The sequence below is a fragment of the Peromyscus maniculatus genome, chromosome 5 (genome assembly GCF_049852395.1).
Source record: "Peromyscus maniculatus bairdii isolate BWxNUB_F1_BW_parent chromosome 5, HU_Pman_BW_mat_3.1, whole genome shotgun sequence".
NCBI lineage: Eukaryota > Metazoa > Chordata > Mammalia > Rodentia > Cricetidae > Peromyscus > Peromyscus maniculatus.
Genome location: NC_134856.1, coordinates 32692855 through 32718119, shown reverse-complemented (window position 1 = coordinate 32718119; position 25265 = coordinate 32692855). Strand labels below are relative to the sequence as shown.

The 25265-nt window shown below is 39.8% G+C and overlaps 1 long non-coding RNA gene across 9 annotated transcripts in view; it reads left to right on the top strand.

Moving 5' to 3' along the window:
- LOC121829387 (uncharacterized) overlaps positions 1–25265 on the top strand; it is a 142059-nt gene that overhangs the window by 93330 nt on the left and 23464 nt on the right. The gene's annotated exons all lie outside the window — the stretch shown is intronic.

Below are 25265 nucleotides of genomic sequence, written 5' to 3'. Positions count from 1 at the left end.
TGATATGTGGAGGGAGATGCCAGCAGACAGGCATCTGCAGGCAAGGGTTGGGCAGTGACTGGTCAGGATCAACTCTCAATACAAGCAGGGGAACTACAGTCCCTATCAAAGTTAAGGACAAGACACCAAAGAAGAGGGGGGAAAAGGACGCTGGTCTATGAGACAGTTCTAATCCCAGAAGCCAAAATAGCTCTATCTTCTGCCTGGCTTTGACATCACTTTCAAAGTTGGCTTCTTGATTTCAAACAGTGAACTGATGCAATGAGCACAGGACCTGGTACCACTGCCTAGATGCCTCCCAAACAGATCAAGCCAATCAACTGTCTCACCTATTCAGAGGGCCTGATCCAGTTGGGGGCCCCTCAGCCTTTGGTTCATAGTTCATGTGTTTCCATTCGTTTGGCAGTTTGACCCTGTGATTTGTCCAACCTTGGTTTTAACAATTCTCGCTCATATAGACCCTCCTCTTCTCGATAATTAGACTCCTGGTGCTGTACCCAGGGTCTAGCCATGGATCTCTGCATCCAGATTCCTCAGTCCTTGGATGGGGTTCCTGGCACAACTATTAGGGTGTTTGGCCATCCCATCACCAGAGTAGGTCAGTTCGGCCTGTCTCTCGACCATTGCCAGCAGTCTTTTGTGGGGGTATTATAGATGTAACCAACCGTCTTATTAAATAAGAAACACAGAAACAATGTAAAAGAGAAAGCCGAGAAGTCAGAGCTCAGAGCTAAAATCTCACCCTTCCTCCTGCTGTCCCAGCTTCGCGAAAAGAGACCTACTTCCTGTCCGTTCGTATTTTTAAAGTATGTTGTTCTGCCTTCTCATTGGTTGTAAACCCAAACACATGACTGCCTCGTCACTGTCTGAATGTACAGCCCCCTAGGTCTTAAAGGCATATGTCTCCAATGCTGGCTGTATCCCTGAACACACAGAGATCTTATGGGATTAAAGGCGTGTGCCGCCACCGCCACACTCTTGCTATGGCTCTAATAGCTCTGACCCTGAACACACAGATATCTATGGGATTAAAGGCGTGTGCCACCACCGCCACACTCTTGCTATGGCTCTAATAGCTCTGACCCCCAGACAACTTTATTTATTAACATACAATCAAATTAATATTTCAGTACAAATCAAAATAATATTTCAATACAATTAGATTACCACCACATTTCCCCTTTTCTATTTTAATAAAAAGAAAAAAAGCAAAAGGTTATGACTAACAAAAGAAAAACTATATACAAAAGTACAATAACTATATACAATATATACAAGTAATAAATACCTAAACAGGTATTTGACGAATAAGAGAAAATAATTCCATTATCTATCCTATTTTGATAATTCCAAGATGTATCTAATGTACTTTCTATCCTAATTAATTTTCAACTATAACTAACTAATCTTCAACCATAACTAACTAATCTTCAACTCCCTCAGAGACCCAAGAAGGGAATAATATTAGCTAACAAAAATAAAAACAGGAAGTGCGTGCAAGCAACTTCCAAAAAAATTTTGTGAGTTGACAGAAACAGCCAGCTGCCTGGGCAGTCACCTGAGGTTTCTCTGCAGTGTTGGGGCATCATCTTCAGCCTATAGGCTTAGTGTATCTGACAGACTCATTTGTGAAGTAGGATGTACACAAGGTCAACAGTTCAACCTCACATTGGGTGAGAGCAGTCCACGTACCAGAAACACCTGAATTCCACTAGTGTCCTGTCATGATTCAGGATTTTAAATTCTGGAAATTGTTGACAGTTTAATTCAGCTGTCCATTCTTCTTGGCTGTGTATATATGGCTTCATCTCAGCATCCCCTTCTTCTCCACATCCCTCTATTAAATGCCAGTCTACTTTTGAGAGGCATGAGCTTTCAGCTGCTGTTCCATTGTACAACAGAATCCATCGGCCCTCTGCCTGTTAAGCTGCCTTCGAAGAAAAGGGCACCGTACCTTTTCCGGATGCGAAGGCCACTTCAGGGATGGGGCCATATTGTCCTGGCCTCAGAAGATGCCTTTTGATAAAGCCATAACCACACTTGTTTTGGCAAGAATCAGTAGTCCCTTGTTTCGTGATCTGTCTGTCCATTTTGTCCTGTTGATTCGAGGATACTTTGTTGTCCAGTGGCTAACTTTTGCCAGAATGAAAGTTGACTCCATATGCAGTTTCTTCAATGCCCATATTTTCTCTAAAGTAGATTGGTACTGCCAGGAGCCGACATGTCTCAAAAAAGAAAAATTTTCTAAGTTATTAAAACATTTTAAATGCCATATTCTGTAGATCTCTGAAGGGTTTGAAGATGACCTGTCTAAAACATCTCTGCTCAAATTTTAAAACATATCTAATATGACTACAAGTTCTATGATAATGTCTAACTACTAGCTTTCATTTCTTTATATCCTAATAGTTGATAATAATAACATTCAAGGATCAGAAATTTGCATTACATTGTTAAATGGATGGAATAAATACAATTAGAAATATACATATAGCATTTTCTAACAATATCAGTTTCAAATTTGTGTACAATATAAAACAATTCAATCCAATGTAAAGTATTTAAAACTAGTAATTGTCTTTTTCTTTTCTTTCTTTCTCTTTTTTTTTTAAACAAGAACTTTAAATCTAATCTCCTTTGCTTAGCCTTTTTCCTAACCCTTGACAATAACTTGTAACCAACCCCCCTAAATACTGAAAATTATCCCAGACCCAGAACCCATTAAAAAGACCAAAAAACCACCTGCCCCACACCACCTCTTTGGGAATGTGGGCGTCGTATTCTTAAAATTGCTTCCTGCTGGGTATGGGCGAAGTTTTCTTTATCCTGAAAGAAAAATTTTAGGTTAATTGTCAAATTCTAAGAGAGGTAACTATATCCTTCACTATCCAGTCTGTGTATAATGCCAAAGTTCAGGGTTTATCTCAAGTCCTTATTCAAGTAGTCTTTGAGACTGGATCATCTCAGCTAGTCATCTCAAAATTGCTCTGAGCACCTTGTAGTTCAAAGCTGATCTGTGGATGATGTTTGTCAGCTTAATGATATTATTATTGTCCACGTGGAATTGTTGTTGTTGTGGGGCCCCATCTTCTTTCTGGAGACTTCAGTTGATATTAGGCCTGGCCGTGATTTCCTGCAGAAAACTGATAAGAGACTCGAACACAAAAACATATATATGCAGCTAGCCTTTTTTCTAGAATTAGTTAGTACTCTATGTGACCATTCATATCTTAACAAAGTTTAAAATGTATATATATATATTAATCTTGTAAATTTTGATATAAAATTTATACTTTGAGAACAGTTTAAAGAATCAGAATAGAATCAAAGAGTTGAGATTAGTAATAGAATAGTCCCTTAATTAATTTTGCTTTTGTCCTGTACCATAGCAGAAATGGCTCTTATTCTGGCATGATACAGGGAGTTTGCATTTTCCTTTTAACAACATGCTTGATTTTAAAGAAGGAGAGAGCCATTCTCCAACTCCAAAGTCAGCTTTAAATTTTAATTGAACTGGGACTATTAGAAAACCAAGAGTGTTAAATCTTTAGAGAAAAGCAGAAACAAACATTTAGGAAGACATAAAAATTTTTTTAGATAATATATACCCATACACCGTTTCACTCTGTTTCTTGGGATAGATGATTTGTCCCTTTTCTTCAGTTGTCTCATTTGTCCAGTGTTCTTCAGATTCCTTAACCTTCATTCTCCTAAAAGACAAAAACAAAAACCTTTCCCCAAGACTAATTTTGGGGATGTTTCCTTTTGACAAGTTATTATCTGATTAAATGAAAAGGCATGTGTTATTGATACAAGTTAGTTTAAATTGGATGTTCATGCTGGTTGATGAATTATCACCTCCTCTAATTAAGAGGTCTCTCTTGTTCAAATCGAACCTTTATCAATTTTGATGGTACCCACAGCTTATCTTCTCCTGTAGAAACAAAAGCAAAACCACGTCCCCAATGTAATACATACCCTGGTTTCCATTCTGAGGTCAGCACATCCTTAAAGTATATAGGCTGATTTAATTCTGTAGTTTTTTCTATTATCCAATGTCTCTCTGCAGCTGTTGTTCCTTTCTCATTGGCATTCAGAAAATTCAAAGTTAGAAGAGCATTATGCAGTCTATTTCTGGGGGTTTTTGTTACCCATTTCTGTTTATTTAGCATATCCTTTAGAGTTCTGTTTGATCTTTCTATAACTGCTTGACCTGTAGGATTATGTGGTATGCCTGTAATATGCTTTATATTGTAATAAGCAAAAAACTGTTTCATTTTAACAGAGACATATGATGGAGCATTGTCAGTTTTGATTTGTGCAGGTATACCCATGATGGCCATAACTTCTAGCAAATGAGTGATTACAGAATCAGCTTTTTCAGAACTCAAAGCAGTTGCCCATTGAAATCCTGAATAAGTATCGATAGTGTGGTGTACATATTTCAATTTTCCAAATTCTGCAAAGTGAAACACGTCCATCTGCCAGATTTCATTTCTCTGAGTACCCTTTGGGTTACATCCTGCTGGTAATGGCGTCTGATTGTAGAAGGAACAAGTAGGACATTTCTTTATTATTTCTTTGGCTTGTTGCCAGGTTATGGAAAAATCCTTTTTTAAACCTTTACTATTAACGTGATGTTTTTTATGAAATTCTGAGGCCTCCAGCACATTTCCTATCAATAATTTATCAATCTCTTCATTGCCTTGTGCTAGAGGGCCTGGCAGACCAGTATGGGATCGAATGTGAGTTATATATAAAGGATGATTCCTTTTCCTGATTGTATCTTGTAATTGAATAAATAGTGAAGTTAATTCTGAAGCATCAGGGATAAATTCTGCAGTCTCAATATGTAACACCACTCTTTCAGCATACTGAGAGTCAGTTACTATGTTGAGAGGTTCTGAAAAATCCATTAATACCAACAGAATAGCATACAATTCTGATTTTTGCACTGAATTATACGGACTTTGAACCACTTTACTTAAATTTTCTGATTTGTAACCTGCCTTTCCTTGTTTGTTGGCATCTGTATAAAATGTACGAACTCCAGATATGGGTTTTTGCCGTACAATTCGAGGCAAGATCCATTCAGCTCTCTTTATAAGATCAATTCTATTGCTTTTGGGATATTTGCTGTTAATTTCTCCCAAAAAATTACTGCAAGCTCTTTGCCAAGGTTCACTTTCTGTCCATAATTTTTCAATGTCCTCCTTAGTTAATGGTACGACAATTTCTGCTGGGTCTATGCCTGCTAATTGACGAAGTCTCAATTTTCCTTTGTAAATCAAGTCAGAGATTTTTTTCCACATAAGTTTTTAATTTTTTATTTGGTTTATTTGGTAAAAATATCCATTCCAATATAATATCTTCCCTCTGCATTAATATTCCAGTAGGAGAACGCCTAGAAGGTAAGATAACCAAAATGCAATCCAGCTTTGGATCAATACGATTCACGTGTCCTTCATGCACTTTCTTTTCTACCAATGCTAATTCTTTCTCAGCTTCAGGTGATAATTCTCTTGGACTATTTAAGTCCTTGTCACCTTCTAAGGTTTTGAACAAATTAGTCAGTTCATCATTTTTTACCCCAACAATAGTTCGTAGATGAGAAATATCTCCAAATAATCTTTGAAAGTCATTAAGAGTCTGTAGTCTATCTCTCCGAATTTGCACCTTTTGGGGTCTAATTTTTTGTAGCTCTATTTTATATCCTAAATAATTAATAGAATCTCCTCTTTGTATCTTTTCAGGAGCAATTTGTAATCCCCAGCAAGGCAAAATTTTCTTTACTTCTTCAAACATTATTTCTAAAGTATCTGCATTTGAGTCAGCTAGTAAAATATCGTCCATATAATGATAAATTATAGATTTAGGAAATTTTTTACGTATCACTTCCAATGGCTGTTGTACAAAATATTGGCACAGAGTTGGGCTATTCAACATTCCCTGTGGGAGGACCCTCCATTGAAATCTTTTAACCGGTTGAGAATTATTATAAGTAGGCACTGTAAAAGCAAATCTTTCTTTGTCTTTTTCTTGTAAGGGTATTGAAAAGAAACAGTCTTTTAAATCAATAACTATGAGAGGCCATCCTTTTGGTAACAGAGTAGGCAAAGGCATCCCAGATTGTAGAGAACCCATTGGCTGAATTACTTTGTTAATTGCCCTAAGGTCTGTTACCATTCTCCATTTACCAGATTTCTTTTTAATAACAAATACAGGAGAATTCCAAGGGCTGGTTGATTCTTCAATATGCTGAGCATTTAACTGTTCTTCTACCAGCTCTTTTAAAGCCTGGAGTTTCTCTGTTGTTAAAGGCCATTGCTGGACCCATACAGGCTTGTCTGTTAACCATTTTAAAGGTAGAGCTGTTGGTGTCTTTGGAAGATCATCAGTTATTGTGCCCTGTTCTTGTATAATATGGATGGCTGGTGACCACTCATTAGAACAATATCTTCTAATATTTCTCTCAGTAACATGTGCTAGTTTATGATTTGTTTCTGAGATTGGAGGGATGTTAATCTGAGTATTCCATTGTTGCAACAAGTCTCGACCCCACAGGTTCATAGTTATGTTAGCCACATATGGTTTTAATTTTCCTCTCTGTCCTTCTGGACCTATACATTCGAGCCATCTTGCACTCTGTTTCACCTGAGATAATGTCCCAATTCCTAACAGTTGAACGTTTACCTCCTGAAGAGGCCAAGTTGGATGCCAAAATTCTGGTGCAATTATGGTAACGTCCGCACCTGTGTCTACCAGACCAGACAACAAAACACCATTTATTTTTATCGTTAATTTTGGTCTTTGTTCATTAATAGAAGTTTGCCAAAAAATTTTCTTTATGTTTTCTCCTGAATTTTCTATTCTCTCTGTTTCATCATTCTGACCAGCATGATTTATTCCAATAGGCATTTGGTTATTTAATCGCTCTCCAGAGCAGGCATTTCCTCTATGGCTGCCGGAAAGGTTTGAACTGGATTTGCACTGGGGGCCTGCCTGAGGCCCCTCTGGGAGTTTCCCGAAGACTGAGGCAAAGGATTACCCTGTCTGTCCTTTGTTGATCTACATTCGTTGGTCCAGTGTTTTCCCTTACCACACCTTCTGCATACTCCAGAAGGAAGGGGCATTCTGTTGCCATTGTTCCTTGAAGAAACATTGTTTCTGGAAATGACCTGTCTACAGTCCCTTTTCAAATGTCCTTGCTTTCCACATCCAAAACATCTAACACTCCTCAAACCTTTTGAAATTACTTCTCCTACCCATGTATCATCATGCTCATCAGCTTCAACATTAATTGTTTCTCTAATCCAATCTTCCATAGGTGCAGATCTTGCCCTTAATGGCCTGATTATTCTTTTGCATGCTGCATTCGCATTCTCAAAGGCCAAAGATTCAATTATTGCCTTACCAGCTTCTGAATCCGAGACCGTTCTCTTTACTGCTGAAGCCAGTCTTTGTAAAAAATCTGTAAAAGACTCTTTTGGGCCTTGCTTCACCTTTGTAAATGACTCAGATTTTTTTCCTGGTTCCTCAACTTTGTCCCATGCATTCAAGGCTGCCGTTCGACATAAAATTAGGGTTTGGACATCATATAAACATTGTGCTTGTGCTGAAGCATATTGGCCTTCGCCCATAAGCTGATCCTGGCAAACTTGTACTCCTTTATCCCTCCATTGTTTTTCTATGTTTTTAGCCTCCTCCTTAAACCAAGTCAGAAATTGAAGTCTCTGGCTGGGTTCCAGAACACCTTGTGCGAGGTCCCGCCAGTCCTGTGGTACTATCCTATTATATGTTGACCAAGTGTTTAACATTTGCTTTACATATGGGGAATGCATGCCATAAGATACTATTGCCTCCTTAAACCTTTTTAAATCCAACATTTCAATTGGAGCCCAAGTATTTTGTGTAGCCATTTGATCAGGCATCTGCTGTACTGTTACAGGATAAATTAAGGGTGACTGTGTGAAAACAGGCTTTCTTTCTGCAACCTTATGATCCCGACTTGAAACAACTTCACTGTTAATTTCTTCTGTCTGAATTTTTACAGGTTTAACAAGTTCTTCTAACGCTGTTATCCTGGCACTTAAATTGACTATCTTTTTAAATATTAAAATGTGGATTATTATAGTGATGAGGTGCATAATTCCACCAATACTAATATTATATAGTTGTTCCATTGCCAGACTGCCTAAAATTTCGAACAAAAACCAATTTTCTTCCAATGTACACATAAAACCCATTTGTTTTTTAATGTGGAAAAAAATTCTCTTTTAGATAGTTTCCTTTAAAATATCTGATATATTATGACTTACCAAATCTGCGTAGAACAGTAGAAATCCGAGGGGATTTTCAAAGCAGCCACCTAGTGTCCCAGGTGTAAATCCAGAGAGAGAGAGAGAGAGAGAGAGAGAGAGAGAGAGAGGAGAAAGAGAGAATGCACAAGAAAGCGTAGCCGGCTAAAGCTTAAATGCAGCCACGTGTTCCCTCTTGTGCCGAGTCAAGGCTTGGGTCTGGCTTCCTTAAGCTCCGACCACGTGCGTTGGCTTTACAGGCAGGACCCTGTTCGGCAGGGCAGGTCTGAGTTGTTTGTAGCACCGGCTTTAGGCAAGCTGCTCACAGACCTAGGCCCGGGCTAGAAGTTGCTACCCGGACTAGGACGCCAGCAGCTCGGACTAAGAAGCCGATTGCCGCCGGCCGCCGTGTGCCGCCGCTGCCGCCGCCGCCGCCGTGGGCCGCCTGCCGCCCTTGCGGGAAAGCGGACCTGCCGCCAAGCCAAGCAGTTTTTAATGGATTCTTGTCACGTTGGGCGCCAGATATAGATGTAACCAACCGTCTTATTAAATAAGAAACACAGAAACAATGTAAAAGAGAAAGCCGAGAAGTCAGAGCTCAGAGCTAAAATCTCACCCTTCCTCCTGCTGTCCCAGCTTCGCGAAAAGAGACCTACTTCCTGTCCGTTCGTATTTTTAAAGTATGTTGTTCTGCCTTCTCATTGGTTGTAAACCCAAACACATGACTGCCTCGTCACTGTCTGAATGTACAGCCCCCTAGGTCTTAAAGGCATATGTCTCCAATGCTGGCTGTATCCCTGAACACACAGAGATCTTATGGGATTAAAGGCGTGTGCCGCCACCGCCACACTCTTGCTATGGCTCTAATAGCTCTGACCCTGAACACACAGATATCTATGGGATTAAAGGCGTGTGCCACCACCGCCACACTCTTGCTATGGCTCTAATAGCTCTGACCCCCAGACAACTTTATTTATTAACATACAATCAAATTAATATTTCAGTACAAATCAAAATAATATTTCAATACAATTAGATTACCACCACAGGGTATCTTTGTAGATTTCTGTGGGCCTCTTTAGCACTTTGTTTCTTCCTTTTCTCATGTGGTCTTCATTTACCATGGTCTCCTATTCCTGTTGTCCCTCTCTGTTATTGATCCAGCTGGGATCTCCTGCTCTCTTTCCCTCGACGCTTGCCCTTCATTACTCCCACTCATGTCCAGGTTGTTCATGTAGATCTCAGCCATTTCTCTGTCATTGGGCAATCCTCGTGTCTTTCTTGGGTTCCTGTTTTCCAGGTAGCCTCCCTAGTGATGTGAGTAGCAGTCCAATCATCCTTGTTCCACATCTAGTATCCTCCTATGAGTGAGTACATACCATATTTGTCTTTCTGAGTCTGGGTTACCTTACTCAGGATGATTTTTTTCTAGATCCATCCATTTGCCTGCAAACCTCATGATGTCATTGTTTTTCTCTGCTGAGTAGTATTCCATTGTATATATGTGCCACAATTTATTTATACATTCTTTAGTTGAAGGGCATCTAGGTTGTTTCCAGGTTTTGGCTATTCCAAACAATGCTGAAATGAACATATCTGAGCAAGTGCTCTTATGGTATGATTGAGCATTTCTTGAGTATACGCCCAAGAGTGGTATAGCTGGATCTTGGGGGAGACTGATTCCCAATTTTCTAAGAAAGTGCCATATTGATTTCCAAAGTGGTTGTACAAGCTTGCATTCCCACCAGCAGTGGAGGAGAGTTCCCCTAGTTCCACATCCTCTCCAGCATATGGTGTCTTTAGTGTTTTTGATCTTAGCCATTCTGACAGGTGTGGTGGTATTGTTTTCCCCAAAATATTGTGTACCTTAATAAACTTATCTGGGGTCAGAGAACAGAAAAGCCACTAGGTAGACGGTGATAGCACACACCTTTAATCCTGGCATTCCAGAGATAGAAATCCCTCGGGATCTCTGTGAGTTCAAGGCCACATTGGAAATAGCCAAGCATGGTGACACACACCTTTAATCCCAGAAAGCCAGCCTTTAATCCCAGGGAGTGGTGGTACAAAACAGAAAGATATATAAGGCGTGAGGACCAGAAACTAGAGACATTTTTGGCTGGTTAAGCATTTGGCCTGGTTAAGCTTTCAGGCTTTGGAGCAACACAGTTCAGCTGAGATTCATTCTGGATGAGGACTCAGAGGCTTCCAGTCTGAGGAAACAGGACCAGCTGAGGAACTGGTGAGGTGAGATAGCTGTGGCTTATTCTGTCTCTCTGATCTACCAGCATGGACCCCAATAACTCGCCTCAGGTTTGATTTTATTAATAAGAACTTTTAAGATTCCTGCTACAGACAGGCATAAGGTGGTATCTCAGAGTTGTTTTGATTTGCATTTCCCTGATGATTAGGGATGTTGAGAAATTTCTTAAATGTCTTTTAGCCATTTGAGTTTCCTCTGTTGAGAATTCTCTGTTTAGTTCTATAGCCCATTTCTTAAATGGACTGTTGGTCATTTTGATGTCTAATTTCTTGAGTTCCTTATATATTCTGGATATCAGTCCTCTGTCACATGTGGGGTTGGTGAAGATCTTTTCCCATTCTGTAGGCTGTCACTTTGCCTTGTGGACCATATCTCCTTTGCTCTACAAAAGCTTCTCAGTTTCAAGAGGTCCTATTGATTGATTGTTTCTCTCAGTGTCTGTGCTACTGGTGTTATATTTAGGAAGTGATCTCCTATGCCAATGCGTTCAAGACTACTTCCTACTTTCTCTTCTAGCAGGTTCAGAGTAGCTGGATTTATGTTGAGGTCCTTGATCCACTTGGACTTAAGTTTTGTGCACAGTGACAGATATGGATCTATTTGCAGCCTTCTACGCGTTGATATCCAGTTATGCCAGCACCATTTGTTGAAGATGCTTTCTTTTATCCATTGTACACTTTTGGCTTCTTTGTCAAAATTATATGTTCATAGGTGTGCGGGTTAATGTCAGGGTCTTCAATTTGATTCCATTGGTCTACATGTTGGTTTTTATGCCAATACCAAGCTGTTTTTATTACTGTAGCTCTATAATAGAGCTTGAAGTCAGGGATCGTGATGCTTCCAGAGGTTGTTTTATTGTACAGGATTCTTTCGGCTATCCTGGGTTTTATGCGGGGACGCTTGGCTCAATCTGGGAGGAGGGGACTGGACCTGCCTGGACTGAGTCTACCAGGTCGATCTCAGTCCTCAGGGGAGGCTTTGCCCTGGAGGAGGTAAGAATGGGCGGTGGGCTGGGAGGAAGGGGAGGGTGGCAGGAAGGGGGAGAACAAGGTAATCTGTGGCTGTTATGTATAACTGAATGGTTCATAAATAAAATAAAAGGAAAAAAAGTTGGCTTCTTGAAGTCAGCATTGTTGAGCATCATGGCCTTGTTGAAGAATCTCAAGTCCCAGAATATTCTGCAGGGCAGATCTCATTAGGGTTGATTTTTCTAAGAAAACATCTTCTTTCCTTTTCAATGTATGACCACCTTTGAAATGAAATATAACATCATAACCCCCTTTCTCTGAGATTCTTTTGAGCTTTCTCCTTTAACTTTCAACATTCCATCTATGAACACCTTGAAGGACGTTGCTTTAAGCTCAATTAAGAGGTCAGAGTTCACCTCTTAATTGAGCTTCCCCACATCAAGAACAGACAAGAGGCTATCTGCCAGGCTGGATTTACATATTTGGCAGCCCACTTTCTTCCTTCCTCCCTGCCATTCAACACAGAAGGACCTACAGAAGCCTTGATCTCCAAGGAGTCTGTGGCCATAAGGAGGAGAGATAAAACTTTTGTCTGCTTTGTAGAGGGACCCAAGGGAAGACTGAGCTGTGCCTGCTTAAGTCTTATCAAAAGGAAAATGGTTCCAGTGCTTTTATTTTTAATAAGTAATTCAGAAAACAAAAACTTGCAAGTAAGAATATGAAATTAAATTTGCCAAATATGCTGAGTTGGTCCTTAGAGAAAGTTTATCTCTGTAGCATAGTCAAACAAATCAACTTGTGGGCACCTGGAAGTTATTGCATGGCACAGATTAGTTTGTTCTTCTGGAGACAATATTATCTGGCATGAGGAAGGGGAAACATTAATACATATTTTAGCAAACGCTAAATGTATTAGCAAATTATGAGGAAAGACTTCTGGGTGCTCTTCATTTACACATGCACCATCTTGTTTTGTCCAGCAGCCAGGAGGGGGGATAGTACCATGCCAAATTCTTCCATTGCTTGGCCTTGAATAGCAGTTTTCGAGGGTTAAAGTGGGCTAACCAGAAGCCTCACTTTTCTCTAAGTGATTAAAATGGAAGATGTGATATCTAGTCATTCCTTTTGCTTTTATAGATTGGCATTTCTCAAAGTTGAACTGGACAGTTTGTGGGGAAAAAAGTGAAATGTTCTTGTGCAGCATTTACCATAAAGCCACTTTGACTTTTCCCTTAAATGAGGTTTTGTAATTATAGAGAATACTTTTCACCTCTATGTATCTAGAAAAAACATAAATGGTTCCATATCCAACATGGTGATGATTTCATTTGGAAGAGTGGCAATGTCATTATTGCAGACCCTCCACTGACATCAAGCAATGACAAATACTGTGAAAGGGAGAGATGTGACTCCCAGAAAAGTAGCCCTGTTGAAAGAAGGCAAGACAGAAGACCATCAACCTCTGATCCTTGCACTATCTCAACTCATTCTACTTTGGGCATGAGGCCAAGAACTGAAGTGTAAATCCAATTAATCTTATAGAAAAAAAAAACAGGAGTCAGATATTGGGGTCAAATCTGAAAGATCCAAAAGCAAGAGAGCAGCCACAGTCACTTTCTTCCTCTTCCATCCCTCCAGTCCAAAAAGGCTGAGATCCCATCTCCACCAGCTTTATCACTCCTGTCTCTGCCCCACCTTATTACTTCCTCTCTCCTCTCTGTACAGACCTCAAGACCTGTATGGTTAGCTATTGGCTAACTCTACCCTCTGACTCCAAGCAAGCTTTATTTGTTAGACCATAACAAAATATCATACATTTCCCTTTTTTGTCTAAATAAAAAAAAATGAAGATTTTAACTAACATAGAAAAACTATATACAATAAGTACATTAACTATTAAAAATATAAACATGAAGGAATTACATTAACAATTCTAGTCTAGTCCATTAGCATTTGACAAAATCAGAGAAATTTCTATCCTATCTTGGTTGAGTCCAAAGTGTTATATCTAATTCTATCCTAACTTGTATTAACAACTGAAAACTATCTTTTTATGTCTCTTATTCTTATATACTTTACATCTCTTTTGTGAGACTCTTTCCTGAATTTGTTAAAAGGGGAAAGAAACTATAAATATTTACCATCTAGTCTTCGATTCCATTGGAAACCCGAGAAGAATATAATATTACCTGAGTAAATAGAAAGTATAGAGCAAACAACTTCCAAAAATAAGAAATGACAGAAACAGCTGGCTGCCTAGACAATCACCCAAGATTCCTGTGCAATGTTGGGGCATCAGTAAAATATTGTCCATATAATGGAAAATTATAGATTGAGGAAACTGTACACAAATCATTTCCAACAGCTGTCATATAAAATATTGGCACAGGATGGAGCTGTTTAACATCTCTTATGGAAGATGATATTTCCTAACAAGTTGACAATTAATATAAATATGCACCATAAAGGCAATTTTTTCTATTCTTTTCTTATAAAGGTAAAATGAAGAAATAGCATTTTAAACCAATAACTATGACAGACTATCCTTTAGGTAATAGAGAAGGCAAGGAAATTCCAGGCTTTAAAGAGCCCATTGGCTGAATCGCCTTATTAATACCTCTTAGATCTGTTACTATTCTCTATTTTCTATATTTTTAATAACAAATACAGGAGAATTCCAAGGACTGGTTTATTCTTCAATATTTTGAGTAGTTAGCTGCTCCTGTACCAGCTATTCTAAGGCTTGTACTTTTTCTGATGTCAAAGGCCATTGTTCAACCCAGGCAGGTTTGTCAGTTAACAATTTTAAAGGTAGTCTGTTGGTACCTTTGAAAGAACAACAGCTGTTGTGCTCTCTTCTTGTGTAACCTGAATGGTTGGTACTATCATTTATAATGCCTTTTAATATTTTTCCAATAAATATATGGTAGTTTATGGTTTGTTTCTGAGATTGGAGGAATGTTAGTGTGGGTATTCCATTGTAGCAAACAATCACACCCACATGAATTCACTGTTATATTAGCCACATATGGCTTTAATTTTCTTCTTTGTCCCGCTGGTCCTACACATTTGACCCATCTCACACTCTGTTTTACTTGAGATAATGTTCCAATCTCTAAAAGTTGAACATTTACCTCCTGAAGAGGCCAATTTGGAAGCCAAGATTCAGGTACAATTATTGTTACATCTGCTCCTGTGTCTACAAGACCTTCAAATACAGCATCATTTATTCATATTTTTAGCTTTGCTCTTTGATCATTTACAGAAGTTTGCAAAAATATTTGCTTTATGGTTTCTCCTGAAATTTTTCGTTTTATCTTCTAAAGCTATTCTATCATCCAGAGAAGTATGTTTTTTTAAATAGGCAATAAATAGGTCCTTTAATTGCTTTGGGAAGTTTTCCCCTCAGTTACAGAGAATTACTGAACCAAAATTGACATGGGAGCCTTCAAGAGGCCCCCAAGGTGTTTCCCAATGGCAAAGGGTAACCTTCTCTGCATTCATTGGTCCAATGTCAGCCTTTGCTGTACCTTCTGTGTACTCCAAAAGGCAGGAACCTTGGGTTTGGAGTAGAAGAAACATTGTTTCTAGGAATGCCCTGACTACAACCCTTTTTAGGTGACTTTGTATGCCACAATTAAAACACATGACATTTTGATTTTTCTTCAAGCCTCTGGAAATCACCTCTCCTATCCAAGCATCATCATGGTTATGAGATTCAATATTGACTATATTTCAGATCCATTCATCTATGGGTGCTGATATTGCCTTTAAAGTCCTAATTACCCTTTTGTAATGTGAATTAGGATTTCCAAAAGCCAAAGATTCAATTATTTTTTGTCTAACTTCTGAATTTGGTATCATTCTATTCACAGCTGAAGTCAATCTTTGTAAGGAATCAGTGAAGGTTTCTTTGGAGCCCTGTGTAACTTTAGTAAATGACTCAGTTCTCTTTCGAACTTCTTCAGTACTGTGCCAAGCATTCAGAGCTGCTTCACAGCATATAGCCAGGTTGTGGTCATCATATGGACCATATTATTAGCATTAGCATACATTAGCATAATTGTCCTCTCCAGGAAGTTAGTCTTGGGATATTTTAATACCTCCTTGTGGTGGTAATCTAATTGTACTGAAATGTGATTTTGATTGTATGTTAATAAATAAAGTTGCCCGGGGGTCAGAGCTATTAGAGCCATAGCAAGAGTATAGCGGTGGTGGCACACGCCTTTAATCCCATAGATCTCTGTGTGTTCAGGGATACAGCCAGCATTGGAGACATATGCCTTTAAGACCTAGGGGGCTGTACATTCATACAGTGACGAGGCAGTCATGTGTTTGGGTTTACAACCAATGAAAAGGCAGAACAAAATACTATAAAAAGACGAACAGACAGGATATAGCTCTCTTTCAGGAAGCTGGGACACAGCAGGAGGAAGGGTGAGATTTTAGCTCTGAGCTCTGACCTCTTGGCTTTCTCTTTTACATTGTTTCTGTGTTTCTTATTTTATAAGATGGTTGGATACATCTACACCTCCTGCCCTACTTTGTTGTTCAATGGTCCTAGCCTCATCTTTCCACCAGATCCTCCACTATAATTGAGGACTAGGGTCCAATACTGTTGTAACCAAGTCTTTCCAGGCTTGTGGGACAATTCTGTTATTGACCATGAATTTAACATCTGTTTCACAAAAAGTGAATGTATAACATATGAGACTATGGCTTCCTTAAATCTCCTCAAATCTAACATTTCCAGAGGACTCCAGTCAGCTTTTATATAACCTTGGAAATAGCTGTCTTTTGGCAGTTGTTCTTGTATGGTAACTGGATAAACTAAGATTGGTTGTTTGATAACCCTGGGTTATTCCTCCCTACTTTTATAATGTAACAGTCAGGTTGGTTCTCCTTTAAATTTCTTTGTCTGTGTCTGGATATCTCTATTATCTGTTTTAATGGGTTTTGCTAAGGCTTGTAGCTTATTCAAAATTGCATCATTTTCTTTAGTATTAGTTGTAGGGATTGCATATTATCAATAGTAACCTTTTCTAAGCTCTGTAGCTTATGAGTAGCAAGTTTGTCTAAGGTTTGTATCTTATCAGTAAATTTCTCATATTTGGCACTGATATCAACCAGCATGTTTTAGGGCAAAAACAAGAATTACCAAACTATAATGATTACAATTGACATTATGTAAATCCTGTCTAAGTTAATTATCCCCTAATTTAATTGTTCCATTTTTACACCATCCTTTGTGTAAGCATACAGAGACCTAACTTCTTCCATCATATTAGTGTTTCCCATTTTTAATGGGGGAAAAACTCTCTTTTTTTAAAACTAACTCCCCCATTTAAGAACTCCCAATTGTCCCACCAAATCTGCTTACCTGCTGACAATGATGGTGAAGTGTGAGGCTGACAGCTGCTGCATAGCACATCTGAGCAGAGAACACAGGCAATGTACAGCCTGACTGACATCTGCAGCTGCTAGCATGTAGCTGTGAGCTGAGAGTATATGGCAGTTGCAACAACAGTAGAAGCTTGAGCAAGTGTAAAGGTAGCTAGTGTGGCAGCAGCCAGAGAAGGGGGAAGCCTACAGCACACTGGGAGAGGAAAGCAGCTGTCTGAAAAATACATACAGGGAATCATGTAGAAGCAGCATGTGAGGTAGAAGCTGCCTGAAGGCAGAGCTGGCCAGTAGAGAGGGGCTGACTCTGGCAGCATTTGGATCCCAAGTGCCTATGGAGTTTGCTGTAGAGAGGCTGCAACAGAAAAATCCCATACTTACTCAGAGGACTTTGGGTAAGAAAGGGAAAGACAGCTGGTGGTGTGGTGAGTCTGCAGGATGCAGTTCCCATGTGCTTTGTAGCCACTGGCAAGCTGCTTTTTCATGAATTTGTACCCCAGATGTTGGAAGTCAGATGAAGCATAAATCTAATTAATCTTATCAATAAAAAGCAGAAGTCAGGTATCAGGATAAAATATGAAAGATCAGAGAAGCAGAAGAGTAGCCACAGTCACTTCTTTCCTTTTCCATTCCTCCAGGACTGTAGGCTGCAAAAATCCTATTCTTCACTGGCAACTGGGGTTTCACTAACTTCAGCCCAGACAGACTCCACAACCCACACTCAATCACATTCTGATTCCACCATGTCTAGTTGTAGATGACAAGTCCAGCTTGATGACAGTCTCTCATGTCAACTATACTTGTAATTATCGGAGGAGTATGTTATAAACTTTGCCTCCAAGAATGATTTCTCCAGTGACATTGAAGAATCAGTCTCTAGAGAAACTGCTATTTCCATCAAAGAAAAGATGCCAAGCATCAGACTTGGTCTCTAGAGTATATACTGCAAGAGAGATGCAACAGGAAGACATCACAGAGATTTCTGCTTTGGTGCCACACTGTGAGGCATGGGATCATTACACCACAGAATGCCTTCTACGTGCAGCCTTCCCTGCTAATGTAAGCCCGAGTCGATTCTTGCCAAGTGTGTCTGATTGTGGTACCAAAATCACACCCCAAACAATCACTATAGGGGAGTCTTAAAAATACTGTTTAGTTTCCCAGTGTCTGCATCACAAAGGACAGAGCAGTTGGAGGAGGTGCCAGCAGATTCAGAGGGAGCCAGCCTGCACTATTCATTTTTCCACACTTTGTGTTCCATCTAAGCACTGAAATTTTGAAGAAATCAGCCAAGTAGTTGCCAAGGTGTCAATGTTCAGAGGGCCCTTTAGGAGGCAGAAATGTAAGAGGTGTTCTAAAGTGTGATGTTGCTTGATTCACAAACTTCCTATATGCATGTACTGTAATCAACACATCTTTTCCCAACAGACACTTTGTATATTGCACAGAAAAGTTGGCAAATGTTTTTCAAGCCTACTTTTTTTATTTGCAATGACATGAGAATACTATATACCTCCTCATGACATTTGTTGTGCAACTGAAATAGGATTATACATGTGAAGAACTTGGTGCAGTGAAGGAGCATAGTAAATGGAGTCAGCATTTTGACAGTATATGGCTTAAACTCCCAAGCCTGACTTCTGAGTGTGCATGTGCAGATCTCACATGGTACAGTCTTGCTGCAGCTTTTCTGGATTCTCCTTTAGGAATGGCTTGGATACACACATGCAATAATAAGTCTTATTTCCTCTTAAGCTTCCATTTTTCTCATTACTGAAATGATGACTGTTATGTGACCACCTCAAAACTACCATAGGGCCACTGAATGGTTTCAATGTGACAATCCATTGAAAATAATGGCATACCTCCTGTTGAATAATAAATACTGAATAAATGAGAGAAATTACTTATTATTCACCACGTACAGAGTTCTGTATCAGGTGCACTGAAAGTTCTTACCATCTGTAATTCAACAAACATTTGCAGAGTGCTGTGGATCATAAAAGATCGAGGCATCATTTCTGTTCCATGGGAGCTCACCATGCTATGGAGACAAATTGACAAACAAATCAATGAATTTAAAGTCTAAAACATTGATCCACAGTATCTATGCATTCCACAGACATAGGGATGGGTAGTTAGCTCTACTTGGCTGCAGTGACTGTCTTCAAAAGATAGTGAAAAAGCAGGAGGAGTAGCAAGCTACACAAAGGGAACTGCAGGTCAGAGGAAAATCTCAAGCACAGAATATAAGGCAAGAGGATTCAGAGTCTGGTGAAAACTTAGCCATACACAGTCACATATTATGCTAACTAGCATTATCATAAACAATGTAAAACACTATGTACCATGTGACCCTGTCAATTCAAGAAAGTCTCATTGCTAAGAGGAATCAATGCCAATTAAATTTTCCCAGGCTTCTTACTTACAGAAAGTAGAATTGTATCTGATGCCAAGAACTCCTGATAAGATTTTCTGCATCTGTCTCCCCCAAATCTCTTACCTCTATAACCATAGAACACCTCTCCCTTTTCTGATCCCCAAGTACCCACATGCAACTTACACTGTGATGGTCCCTTTGCCTCTGTCTCAGCCATGTCTCCCTTGAGCCCTTGCTTTGCTCACACTGCTGGTCAGTCACTGTGAATGCAGCTAACAAGGAGTTTCAACTGTGCTTCAGGACAGGACAGACAGACCTAAGGCATGGAAGAGCACAGACGCTTTGCTGCAGATGACATAAGTTAATATTATGCTGTTTGATAAGGTTTGAGCAGATGGAGAAGGAGGAAAATGCTATTTGTAGGAGGGAGAGAGGGAGATAGCATTGATGTAGAATCCCCATGCATCAGGAATGACTGTATTTACTCGGCTCACAGTGTGCCTGGTAGACAGGATTTTCTGAGTAGTCATAGCATTCGGGAGGTAGAAAGAACCTCTTATATTCTGAATTATAACACCCTGGCTTTGGAAGCAAAGTTAAAATCTAAAGAGACAGAGTACACATTTGTTCTTATTTACAATTTCAAACTTTTTTTTTAATCCAAGAAATGTCTCTTGGGTCAGAGTTACAATCTAGATTTTTTTATGCCCTGAAAACTGTGTTGGCATATCGATGAATATATATAGTCATGAAAAATAAGAAATACACAGCATATGTTAGTATATGCTCTGAAATAAAGAAAAAGATGATATCTTGCTTTCTGACATGGTGACAAAATGCCTGAGAAAATCATCTTGGAGGAGGAAGGATTTATTATGGTTCATGGTTTCATCAGTTTCCATGCATAGTCACCTGGCTTCATTATTTTTGTCCCATGGTAAGAAAATAACTATATCATGGAGGAAGGACATGGGGAACGAGAGATGTTTGCTTTCTGGCAGCCACAAAGCAGAGGCAAGAAAAGGCTGGAGAAAAAAAATCTACCCTTCAAAGACACATTTCAGTAACAAGCAGGGCTTAAGGAGGGATACAAGGATCTCCCTGGGAAGGGGAAGTAGAATAGATTTTGCAGGTGACCTGGGGATGGGTAGGGGTGGGAACAGGATGGAGCAATTAGACAGGTGGATACTGGAAGAAATTATTGAAATTGAAATGGAAACTCCATGGAATCTATGAGAATAACCCTAGCAAAGACTACTAACAATGAGGGACACAGAGCCTGAACCAGACAAGGCCTCAAGTGAGGTATATAAAGCCTAAAGCACTGGGCCATGCCTTAGGCTAACAAAGAGCTCTGACATGCGCAGTAGTATCCTGACCCAGAGAACCCTGAAACTGGACCCTCAAGATGACCACCGTTAACATATGACCCGGAGCCAACCAGGAAACACCATGGTAGCTGGAAGCAGAGTGTGCCAAAAAGTACACACATAAATACCTCAGTCCTTTATTTAATAAACAAGATTGCTTACAACCTTCCAGAGCCTGTGTCATTTGGTCTCTGTGTCTATTCACCCCCTGCAACTGGAATCAGAGAAAGTGGGACCCCAGCTTCAGAGCAAGAAACACTCAAGTAGAGGGATTGGGACACCAATCCAGCCACAAAATCTTCAACCTATAGTCTGTCCTTCCTGCAGAGTGTTCTGAGACCAGAGCCTAAAGGAATCCTCATCAAAGAGACCAGAGAGACTTACTTCATCTAGCAACTGGGAGCAAGCAGATGCAGAGTCCCACAGCCAAATATAAGGCAAAGCTTGTAGAGTCTTGTGAAGGACAGGGAGAAAGGATCGAGTAACCAGAGGGGTCAGGGATACCAGGAGAACATAGCCTACAGAATCAACTGACTGGGACTCATGTAGGTTTGCAGACAACAGGGCGTTTGTAGGGGTCTGACCAAGGTCCTCTGTATATATGTTATGGCTGAGTAGTTTGGTATTCTTGTATGATTCCTAACAGTAGAAATGGGGGAAGTTGGTGACTTTTCACCTTCTTATGGGACCTTTTCCTTCTACAGAGTTGCCTCATCCATTCTTGATGGTCTTATTGTAACATATTATGGTCTTATTGTATAACATATACCTGGTCTTATTGTAACATATTATGCTTGTTTGGTTGATGTTCCTGGGAGGCCTGCTCTTTTCTGAGGGAAGACAGAGGAGGTGTGGATCTGGAGAGAAGAGGGAGAGGAGGAGACTAGGAAGAGAGGAGAGAGGGGAAACTGCAGTTAGGCTGTAATATATGAGAGAAGAACTTTTAAAAAGCAAAGAGTTAACCTATGAAATAGCACAAAACCTTTGTCACATATTCATCTAACAGAGGATTCCCTTGTAGATTATATAAGAAACTAAAACACATTAAACAACAGAAGTACACACACAAAAGACACATTCCAATGAACTACATCTTCCAGATAGACCAATCTCTAAATAGTTTATTAAGCCATTAACTCATCAATGAGTTAACCATTGAGGAAACCAAAGCCCTCATGGTCCAGTCACCTCTAAAGACCCCCACACCATTGCTCTGGGAACCAAGTCCTTTACATTATAGGGTAGGAGTTTTAAAAGTAGGAACTAAGTCTTAACCTGCGTCTTTCCACTTCTAAGGCATGTAGGTCATTTGCTCTTATTACTTAGCCCCTTTGAGCCTCATTTTCCCCACCTATAAAACAGAGGACATGATACTGGAAGTCCCTTCATGAGCTGTTGTAGGATCAACTGCAATATCACACAAATACCTGAGAGGAGGGACTGGCACCAATTCCCCACTCAGTTGGTGGTAACTAGCATTATTAGCTCTGTTGAACAAATTCTGCAGGCACCTTGCAGCAAAGACATTCTAATATGTCTGTGTCTACTTCCAATCTCACTTATTGTATTTCTCTTATCCCCTGGGCCATGGTCAGTATTTACATCCTAGAAGTTCTGATGTCAGCATCAGCATTGACTGTGGGACCATCTGTGGGACTTTCTCAGCTGCCCTTTCCTCAAGATGACCATACCACATGGCCCTCCAGGGACAAAAAGTCCCTGCCAACTGAACTTGGCATGAGACATATGGGCAACAGGTCTGGCAGGGCCTCTATCCTGGCTGGGCAAGGTAAGCAGGCAGATGTTGGCTCCAACACATGTATGGTCCAAGATGGTGGCAGCCACTGGTGTCAGATTTTGCTAATTTTGTCTCTTTCTGGCAGAGCAGTCTCACATTGCCCTGGAATATCTCATTAGAAAAGGACACACCACCCTCCCAATGCCAACAGGACAAATAAAGAGGTGTTGGAGAGGTGGGAAAGATGGAGAAGCAAAGAGGGTTTTTTGTTCTTGTTTTTGTTTGTTTGATTGCTTTGTTTTGGTTTTATTTTTCTTTAATTTTTTTTCAGGAGATACTGCAGGGGTTAGAGGAGGATATGGGAAACTGGGAGATAAGAAGAATTCGGGTGCATGATGTGAAATTCCCAAAGAATCAATAAAGAAATTGTTTAGAGAGAGAGAGAGGGGGGGAGGGAGGGAGGGAGGGAGGGAGGGAGAGAGAAAAGAAAGAAAGAGAGAAAGAAAGAAAGAAAGAAAGAAAGAAAGAAAGAAAGAAAGAAAGAAAGAAAGAAAGAAAGAAAGAAAGAAAGAAAGAAAGAAAGAAAGAACTTTTTTACCTCCCATTTTGGGGCAACTTCCTTCCCAGAGAGAAGTCCTGGCTCAGTTACGAGACTTGGTGTTCAGAAGAAAAAGCTCTCACGCTATACCCAGTTTCCTGCTGAGTTGACCTTTCACCTAAAAAAGAAAATGACATGGCCAAGTTCACCTGTCAAATTCATAAGCCCAATAGGGGCTATTCCTTGCATTTGGGGACAAGTTTTCCCATCTCTTCTAGGCAAACATACCAATCATTTAGTTAAATCTCAGCTAGAAGACTTGCTGGAGCACATGCTCAACCTTTAATGTGGCATGTTTTCTATAAGATTTCTTCTATTTTCCAAGCATAGCTGTGCTTCACATTGGAAAAGGTCTGAGCTGTGTTATCACAAATTGTCAGTCTCATTCTGGCTCTGCCACATTATTGATTTGTGACCTTGAACAAGTGATTTCCTTCCTTGGGGCTCAGTCACTATATGTATAAAATGTGGATAATACAGCCTATTCTGTGTTTCAGATATAGAAAGACATGAGTTATGTAAATTACTTGCTACTGTGTCTGGAGCATCATAAGTGCTCATTAAATGTCCAAGCTATTATTTCATGTAACTAGTTTCAAAACAAACAAAGTCACATCTCCTTTAATAGTGCAATTCAGCTCTCCAGTTTCCCATGTGCCTGATTACCAGAAAGCCCAGAATTTCCTACTGTTGCCCTTAAATGGTCCAGGACTGCTTCTTCAGCACAGAGGAGGCACTCACATCACAAATAATTCTCAGAGAGCTGGAGAATCCAGTCAGGGAGTGGTTGCCATTGTCTCCTGCCATATTGTGTAGGTTTGGCATTACAACCTGGAACTAATCTGCTCATTGAGCCTAGCTGTTGCTTTAGAGTTGCCAAGCCTGACACAGTAATAGTTTTTCCAGGATGTAGAGATGGAGAACAAGTCAACTTCCATCTTGGGGACACACTGATAGTCTAAGATGCCACCTGCAGGCCTAGCTGTCAAGTATAGCACTCCTGACTGTAGGCTGCAGCACTTATTCTTGTGCTGTAGTTGGCTAAGTGCTAATTTAGACCAAAGAATTCCATGTTATACATGTGTACATGAACACACATTGATATGTGTACACATATATAACTTATATATAGAGAGATCTCATATATATGCATATCAAATATTGATGCATGCACAACAACTCAAGCACTGGGCATGGATGCACAGATTCTATACTTAATTTTTGTAACTATTATCTTAAACTGAATAAAATATGCAAATATTGGTGTTTTAAACAGTAGAAGTTCAAATTCTTACAAATTTGAAGTAAGGGAGTCCAAAATCAAGGTGCTAAATCATTGAGTTCCTGGCTAGGGCTCTGTTTCAATTTAGAGACAGTCATCCTCAGGGTGTCTCCAGTGTCTCCCATTATAAGGCAGTAATTTCATCATGAAAGCCACACCTTTATGACCTCATATAACCCTAATGAATTCCCAAAGGCAGTATATTCAAATGGAATCGAACTGTGGGTTATCTAGTGGAGATTAATATTTAGTCTGTAACAATCACCCTATGAATGAAACACGAGAATCCTCCCCACTGCATATGAGAAAATAGGCATAAGAGGTGAAGTGGTTTGCAACATTTAAGGTACTTAGAAGAGATTGGATTATGAAGTAAAACAGCCCAACTCCATCTGTTGAGTTCTTATTTCATTATTTTTAACTAGATCTGGATGTTTTCATTTAAACATCTTTACAGACACTGTCTAAAGCACATGGTGGCTGAGTGGGGAGTGGTCAGACTGCTACTTGCCAGTCCACTTTCTTTCAAAACCAACCAGTTTCAGCTAGATAATCACTCTGGGCTTCCCAATTCATGGTAGCTTTAAAGCCACAGCTGTCTTCTCTTTTGCAAAAGACCTCATCACGGTCCACACATTTCATCAAATGAGTTCTAATAACACTGTAATTTAGAAACAACCGGTACACACAAGCAAAGCTAGCTTCCCTGAAAGCTCCAGGACCTATACCTTCCAAAGCAAATGAGCTCCATTGTGACCCAGTGACAGACACTGCTCTTTGTCATTAGACCTTACTTCTGACTTAGAGCTCAAACTCACTTATGCCTGAGGCTGAGAAACAAGAGGATCAGGTTGAGAGACTCAGAACACAAAGATTGGTGACATATGCAATTCTGATGGCAATTGATCTGAATCAATCCCAGTGCTTCCTGTGTAGGCTCAGACAAGTTATTAGACTTTGCTGTGCCTC